This window comes from Bos mutus, chromosome X (assembly GCF_027580195.1).
Source record: "Bos mutus isolate GX-2022 chromosome X, NWIPB_WYAK_1.1, whole genome shotgun sequence".
In the NCBI taxonomy this organism is placed as follows: domain Eukaryota; kingdom Metazoa; phylum Chordata; class Mammalia; order Artiodactyla; family Bovidae; genus Bos; species Bos mutus.
This window is the reverse complement of record NC_091646.1, coordinates 77,049,098-77,057,815: the sequence shown is the minus strand read 5'-3', so window position 1 is coordinate 77,057,815 and position 8,718 is coordinate 77,049,098. Positions and strand designations below refer to the sequence as shown.

General features: G+C 39.3%; 1 pseudogene; it reads left to right on the top strand.

The window, feature by feature from the left end:
• The first annotated feature begins 1,942 nt into the window (after positions 1 to 1,942).
• LOC102276031 (transcription factor Spi-C pseudogene) lies at positions 1,943 to 2,689 on the top strand (annotated as a pseudogene).
• Positions 2,690 to 8,718: the final 6,029 nt, after the last annotated feature.

Genomic DNA, 8,718 nt, shown 5'->3' with positions numbered 1-8,718 from the left:
ATGTGGTAATTTGTTATAACAGCAAGAGAAATCTAATATCCAGAGAAATAATTAGTGAAACAAGCTGATCAATATACAAAACTTTTGCATGCATTTCCAAACGTGGGCAAAAGATAGATTGTATATGTTTTTTAAAATTAGAGGTTTAAATATGAAAATTTAAAGTTGTAAAAAACTAGAAGAAAATTTTGGAAAATATTATGATAAATCTTCAGGTGACATAGCATTTCTTGTCATTACACCAATGCTAAGAGGAATAAATCTGACATATTTAAGATGCAAAATTAAAGTGCTACCTAAGTCAAATGACACCATAGACAACGATTTGAAAAGCAAATTTGAGGGGAAATGTTGAAACATATTTTGGGTGGTGGGTAGTGATTTAGTTGTTAAGTCATGTTCGACTCTTGGAACCAACTGAGCCACCAGGGAAGCCTGAAACATGTTGTAGGAGAGGGAAAAAAATCTTTTCCTTCTACCATTCTATGTTCTTGGCTGGGGCTCTGTAACAAGACAGATTAATAAGAGAAAAACAAGTGCAATTTTATTAATATGTGTAAATCATATACAGATGGGAGAAACTCAGAGATGAGTAACTCAAAGGGATGGTTAGAGCTTGGATTCACATGGGAACCTGGCCTAAAACAAAGGAAAGAGGAGTTTGGGGCTACTGGATGAGAGGAAAGGTATTGGAAAGTGACAAGGCAAGTATGGTAAACAAGGATAAGATTTGTTATGCAGATTTAAGTCAGTGCTTTCTCTGTGGATAAGAATTTCTAATGATTTAGTCATCCTTCTCTTCTTAGCTCAGAGAGAGGGTGACATTCTTACAAATGGAGATTTCCTTTATAAATGTAAATTTCCCATACAAAAGAATAACTTCTACTCTCTCTCTAGAACTTCCCTAGTGTCTGTTGTTTCTCAAAATGATCAGCTTAAAGTAATCTATGCCAAAGAGGCATATTTTGGGGTGGCACATTCTATTCTCCTACAATATGCAACAAATTAAAAATAACTGTCCTTAATAGATAACAAAGCTTTAGAAAATCAATAAGAGAAGCTGGAGCAAACCAATGGAAAAAATGTGTTTGGGCAATGACATTACTTCACAGTATACCACAAAGAGATTAAGAAGTAGAAAGTATGAAAGGAAAAAAGATAAAGCTAATGGAGAATAGATGCTGAAAGTTTCAACATTCATCTAATAGGAGTTCCAGACATAGAGAATAGAAAAGCTGGAAAGGAAGGCAGGCAATACATGAAGAAATAATGTTCTAGAATTTTCTGAGCTGAGAGGAGAAACTTCAAACTGAAAAGAAACATTAAGTTCTGAGCATGATTCAAACACACATACATGCATATGTGTGCACACACACATATGTGAAATAAAAATTTTAAGTTAAAAATAAAGTCCCAAAAGGGGAAAATTCTGAAAGTTTCCAGAGAGAAAACTGAGAGAATATGATGATGTTTTTCAAAGAGCTGATGAGAAATAACTTTGAACTTAGATTTCTAGATCCAGCCAAAATAATCCAGATGAGAACAAAAACATTTCAGAAAATTTATCAGACACCCTTTCTGAAAGGATGATTTGGGTATGTGATTCAGCAAGAAGGAAAATACATGAATTTAAGAGGAAGAAGGGGGTTCCAATGAAGCAATGGTGAGGGGGGAAACAGTAAAATTTACTGAAAAAAATCTAAAATAAGTTTGATTGTAAATTTAAAAAATTACAGTCTTGAAATACAATTCAGCTAATATCAACATGTAAGATGAGGGGAGGGACAGGAAAGAAGATAAAAGTTCTTGTGTTGTTTAAAGGGATGGGTATGGGAGAGTGTTGCAGACCTGTGCTTCAGAGGGGAAAGTTGTTTCCACCTGGAGCACTTGTAAATATTGGATTGGCCTCTGATGGACAGAATTGTCATGTTTTTAATGAAGCATGGCTTGTGCTGAACAAGACAAGCTGGGTCAAGCATTTGAAGATTCTTTTGAAGTACTGAGGCAGCATTCAACTGGAGACTTTCAGTACTCCTCAGATTACAAAAATTACCTGGCTTTTATCAACCACCGTTCTCATATCAGAGGAAATTCCAACAGCTATGGTTTGCAGCCTGCAGAGGAACCCATCTATAATTGGAGAACAGTAACAAACAGTGCTACGGACCTCTATTTTGAAGGAAATATTCATCAATCTCTGCAGAACATCCCCAAAAACCAGCTGGTACAACCTGCTCTTCTCCAGCAAAAGGGAGGAAAAGGCAGGAAGAAGCTCTGACTGTTTGAATACCTTCATGAATCCCTATGTAATCCAGAGATGGCATCTTGTATTCAGTGGATAGATCAAACCAAAGGCATCTTTCAGTTTGTATCAAAAAACAAAGAAAAACTTGCCCAACTCTGGGGAAAAAGAAAAGGCAACCAGAAGACCATGACTTATCAGAAAATGGCCAGAGCACTGAGGAATTATGGAAGAACTGGGGAAATCATCAAAATCCGGAGAAAGCTAACTTACCAGTTCAGTGAGGCCATTCTCCAAAGACTGTCTGCACCTTATTTCTTGGAAAAAGAGATCTTCTATTCACAGTATATTCAACCTGATCAAGGATATCTCAGTTTAAATAACTGGAATGCAAATTATAATTATACATATGCCAATTACCATGAGCTAAGTCACCCTGATTGCTAAATACACTCTTACATTTCATAATTTTCTGACATCAGAAGTCTCTACAAGTTTTAGGATTTTTCTCTAAAAGCAAATACTGAAAAAAACACTTCATGATTGTTATCTTCTATGACATAGCATATAATCTATACTAACTTGGGGAGAAATTTTGCCAGTGAACAGCTCTTTAGAATGATTGTCCCATTTGAAAGTATAGACTAAATGTCCTTCCTCTTACTAGTAACTATGCAATTATTTCTTTCTAGATTAATAAAGCCAGTGGAGACCGTTTGATTTGCATATTGATTAAACATTATTTTCTTGTCACTCAGACCAAAAAAAAAATCACTTTAGCATATATCCAATAACTTTAGCAACAGAACAAAAACTGATTGCCTGTGATAGTGTTCCTGCTAAATTATATTCAGGGCTTTAAAAATTTCAGTGGCTAAAACTAGAACTACTATATGATCCAGCAATTCCACTCCTGGGTATATATCCAAAGAAAATGAAAACACTAATTCAAAAAGATACAAAAATTTTTTTTTGGCTGCACTGTGTGGCTTGTCAGATATCAGTTTCCCAACCAGGCCTTTGCAGTGACAATGCCAGATCCTAACCACTAGACTACCAGGGAACTCCCATAGTGACATTATTTACAATAGCCAAGATATGGAAGCAACCTTCTAGCCAACAGGTGAATAAAGGAGATGTGGTATACACACACATAGAATATTACTTTGCCACAAAAGTGAAATCTTGCCATTTGCAACATGGATGGACCTAGAGGATATTAAGCTTACTGCAATAAGTCAGACAGAGAAAGACAAATAATATATGTTACCATTTATATGTAGAATCTAAAAATTGAAACAAATGAAAATAATGAAATAGAAACAGACTTAAAGATATAGAGAACAAACTAGTTACCAGTAGGGGGAGGGCTGGGGGGAGGGGAGCAAGATAGGCATAGAGGATTAAGAGGTACAGACTACTAAATATAAAACAAAAAAGATACAAGAATGTAATGTACAACACAGGGAATGTAGCCAACATTTTATAATAGCTTTGAATAGAGTATAACCTAGAAAAATATTGAATCACTATGTAGTACATCTGAAACTAATATAATATTGTAAATCGACTATATTTCTATAAAATAAATAAAGATTTAAAAATAAAAAAAATAAAATAAAGGGATGGGTATGAAAACATTTACCTCAGATTGGGACTTGAACCCACGTGGCTGGGACTCAAACCCAGTCAAAACCCTGTTTGGGACTCGAACCCAGCCAAAATCCATAGTACCTGATTTCAGGACCTAATGTAGCTCAGGTTCTTGATGTCTCACTGCAGAAAGAATTCAGGGAGAGACAAAGTGATAGATAAGAAGTGGATTTATTCAGATACAGAGAGAAGCACACTCCACAGGCAGAGTGTAGGCCATCACAGAGGGTGAGTGTGGCCCCGAAATTTGGAGAGGTTAGTTTTTATAGGCTGGGTAATTTCACATGTGAAAGAGTGGGAGGATTATTCTAAATATTTTTGGGAGGGGGCAGAAATTTCCAGGATTTGGGCCACAGCCCACTCCCTGGTTTTTTAACAGTGCCTTGGAACCGTCGACATTCTAGGAATCAGCGAACTAAAATGGACTGGAATGGGTGAATTTAACTCAGACGACAATTATATCTACTACTGTGAGCAGGAATCCCTTAGAAGAAATGGAGTAGCCATCATAGTTAACAAGAGTCCAAAATGCAGTACTTGGATGCAATCTCAAAAAAGACAGAACGATCTCTGTTTATTTCCAAGGCAAAGCATTCAATATCACAGTAATCCAAGTCTGTGCCCTGACCAGTAATGCTGAAGAAGCTGAAGTTGAATGATTCTATGAAGACCTACAACACCTTCAGGAACTAACACCCCCAAAATATGTCTTTTTCTTTATAAGGGACTGGAATGCAAAAGTAGGAAGTCAAGAAACACCTGGAGTGACAGGCAAATTTGGCCTTGGAGTATAGAATGAAGCAGGGCAAAGGCTAATAGAGTTTTGCCAAGAGAATGCACTGGTTATAGTAAACACAGTCTTCCAACAACACAAGAGAAGACTCTACACATGGACATCACCAGATGGCCAACACTGAAATCAGACTGATTATATTCTTTGCAGCCAAAGATGGAGAAGTTCTATACAGTCAGCAAAAACAAAACCGAGAGCTGACTGTGGTTCAAATCAAGAACTCCTTATTGCCAAATTCAGACTTAAATTGAAGAAAGTAGGGAAAACCACTAGACCATTCAGGTATGACCTAAATCAAATCCCTAACAATTTTACAGTGGAAGTGAGAAATAGATTCAAGGAACTAGATCTGATAGACAGAGTGCCTGAAAAACTATGGATGGAGGTTCATGACATTGTACAGGAGCCAGGGAGCAAGACCATTCCCAAGAAAAAGAAATGCAAAAAAGCAAAATGGCTGTCTGAGGAGGCCTTACAAATAGCTGTGAAAAGAGAAGAAGCAAAAAGCAAACGAGAAAAGGAAAGATATAAGCATCTGAATGCAGCGTTCCAAAGAATAGCAAGGAGAGATAAGAAAGCCTTCCTCAGTAATCAGTGCAAAGAAATACAGGAAAACAACAGAATGGGAAAGACTAGAGATCTCTTCAAGAAAATTAGAGATACCAAGGGAACATTTCATGCAAAGATGGGCTCCATAAAGAACAGAAATGGTATGGACCTAACAGAAGCGGAGGTGGCAAGAATACACAGAAGAACTATACAAAAGAGATCTTCACGACCCAGATAATCATGATGGTGTGATCACTCACCTAGAGCCAGACATCCTGGAATGTGAAGTCAAGTGGGCCTTAGGATGCATCACTTCGAACAAAGCTAGTGGAGGTGATGGAATTCCAGTTGAGCTATTTCAAATCCTGAAAGATGATGCTGTGAAAGTGCTGCACTCAATATGCCAGCAAATTTGGAAAACTCAGCGCAAGAGAATGCCAGAAAAACATCTACTTCTGCTTTTTTTACTACGCCAAAGCCTTTGACTGTGTGGATCACAATAAACTGTGGAAAACTTTTAACAGATAGGAACACCAGACCGCCTGACCTTCCTCTTGAGAAATCTGTATGCAGGTCAGGAAGCAACAGTTAGAACTGGACATGGAACAACAGGCTGGTCCCAAATAGGAGAAGGAGTACGTCAAGGCTGTGTATTGTCACCCTGCTTATTTAACTTATATGCAGAGTACATCATGAGAAACGCTGGGCTGGATGAAGCACAAGCTGGACTCAAGATTGCTGGGAGAAATATCAATAACCTCAGATATGCAGATGACATCACCTTTATGGCAGAAAGTGAAGAAGAACTAAAGAGCCTTTTGATGAAAGTGAAAGAGAAGAGTGAAAATGTTGGCTTAAAGCTCAACATTCAGAAAACTAAGATCATGGCATCTGGTCCCATCACTTCATGGCAAATAGATGGGGAAACAGTGGAAACAGTAGCTGACTTTATCTTTTGGGGGGCTCCAAAATCACTGCAGATGGTGACTGCAGCCATGAAATTAAAAGACGCTTACTCCTTGGAAGGAAAGCTATAACCAACCTAGACAACATATTAGAAAGCAGAGACATTACTTTGCCAACAAAGGTCCATGTAGTCAAGGCTATGGTTTTTTCAGTAGTCACGTATGGATGTGAGAGTTGGAGTATCAACAAAGCTGAGCGCTGAAGAATTGATGCTTTTGAATTGCGGTGTTGGAGAAGACTCTTGAGAGTCCCTTGGACTGCAAGAAGATCAAACCTAAAGGAAATCAGTCCTAAATGTTCATTGGAAGGACTGACACTGAATCTGAAACTCCAGTACTTTGGCCACCTGATTCGAAGAACTAACTCCTTGGAAAAGACCCTGATGCTGGGAAAGATTAAAGGCAGGAAGAGAAGAGGACGCCAGAGGATGAGATGGTTGGATGGCATCACTGACTCGATGGATATGAGTTTGAGCAAGTTCTGGGAGTTGGTGATGGGCAGGGAGGCCTGGTGTGCTGCAGTCCATGGGGTCACAAAGAGTCGGACATGACTGAGCGACTGAACTGAACTGTACACTCCACTCCAACACCTCACAGATTGACTGGTATCAATCACTTTTGCCGATCAGGTGAAACTCTAAGAATTGCTTATTGAAGAAAGTGAAAAATCTGCCCAACTTTCTTATAATACCCAGGCATCCATGCGTGCTAAGTCGCTTCAGTCGTGTCCAACCCTTTGTGACCCCATGGACTGTAGCCCACCAGGCTCCTCTGTCCATGGGATTCTCCAGGCAAGAATACTGGAGTGGGTTGCCATGCCCTCCTCCAGGGGATCTTCCCGACTCAGGGATCGAACCCGAGTCTCTTATGTCTCCTGCATTGGCAGGCAGGTTCTTTACCACGAGTGCCACTTGGGAAGCCCATAATACTCACAACAGGCCACAGATGCAATCTTGATACATTCTACCACCACTGCCATCAGCCCTGGCAAAATGTAGAATCCAAGGGACATTCTCTGAACACAATATAATAAAATGAAAACAACTTTTTCTCTAGGAACTTTAAAAAACACCCTTAAAGACTGTCTGAAGATGGCTGTTTGAACAAACTTGTGTACTTCCCCACTGCACCACTGAAGTGATGGAAAGGTTTCATTAATTCCTGGAAAAGAAGAAAGGGTGCCATCCAGGAACCAGGAATTGTGAAGGATTTCTAAAAAAAGAAAGCAGTGCACATAAGGTTTACAAGGGTGAAGAGAACCAGAAGCCCAGAGGAGCAGGTGGAAGCAACTAAGAAAGTAAGAGTGTATCCAGAGAAACCCCAGGTGGAGGGTAAATACATAGAAAGAGCAAGAACTGCCCCCAGAACTACAGGGCTAGTTGCATCATCAACACCCTTACATGGGTAGACAGCACTCTACTGACTTCTAATAATGGTGAACTCCCTACTTGCCACCTGGGAAGGGCCTGAGGTTAGGTGTGGGAATTCTGAGAAGGAAGCAAATTAGAGCCTGAGGCACCTTCAGCCTCCACAGTAATAGTGAAAGACAGAAACACATTTGTAGAGAGGGGATCACTTCCAGTCTGTGTGCTCCATGGCCAATCACCCCAAAGCAAAGAGGATCCTCAGGTGTCTTACACACTTATGGAGAGTCTGAATGGGTGATACCTCAATCCATGCATTTTGTGAATACCACATGCAGATAAAACTGTAAAACACATAAAACATTGTTCAAAGCAACATTATCCTATGCCAAGCGTTGAAAAACTGTCCCTACAAGAACATGTGTCTCCCTAAAGGAGAATAAATCCATTTACTAAACCAAGAGAATAAAGTGAACTGGACTCAATCCACAGCAATATTATGAAGACGGTATAGTTTTCTCATTGTCTCCCAGTCTCCTTTCTGCCTTTGTCCCCCATCCAATACCTTCCTGATTTCTAAAGTCTAGTGTTTCATCAAAAGTAGAAATATGTTTACCATGGTTCCCATATAATTTCTTTTACAGTGTAGTTGGTTGGCTGATTTTCAAGGCAAAAGGTGTCTGCCCCTAGCAGTGTACCCCAAGCCCTCTGTCTCTAATGGAAGGGTAAATCTGTCCCCTTTAGCAGTTCCTTCAGATGTGAACTGGATAGCAGGGTCTGGCCACTCCCCTGAGTCTCAGGCCCCCTACTAATCATGTAGGCTCTTTTGAGAGAGACTATAATAGAAAATAAAGCTAACAAAACTGGACAGAATGTGGATACAATAAATTATAAAACTTTATGGAAGACTTAAGAAAGACCTTAAAAATGGAGACAAAGCCCAGGTTCTCGGATAGGAAGGCTCAACTACATAAAGATGTCATTAACCCCCAAATTGATCTATGAATTAACTGAAATTCCAGTCAGAATCCCAACAGGGACCCCTTTTTTTTCCAATCATGGAACTTGACCAGTAGATTCTAAAATGTACCCAGGAGTTCAAAGGACCTAAAGAAGTACAAAGAGGAAGCACTTGCCTTCTGAACAGTCAAT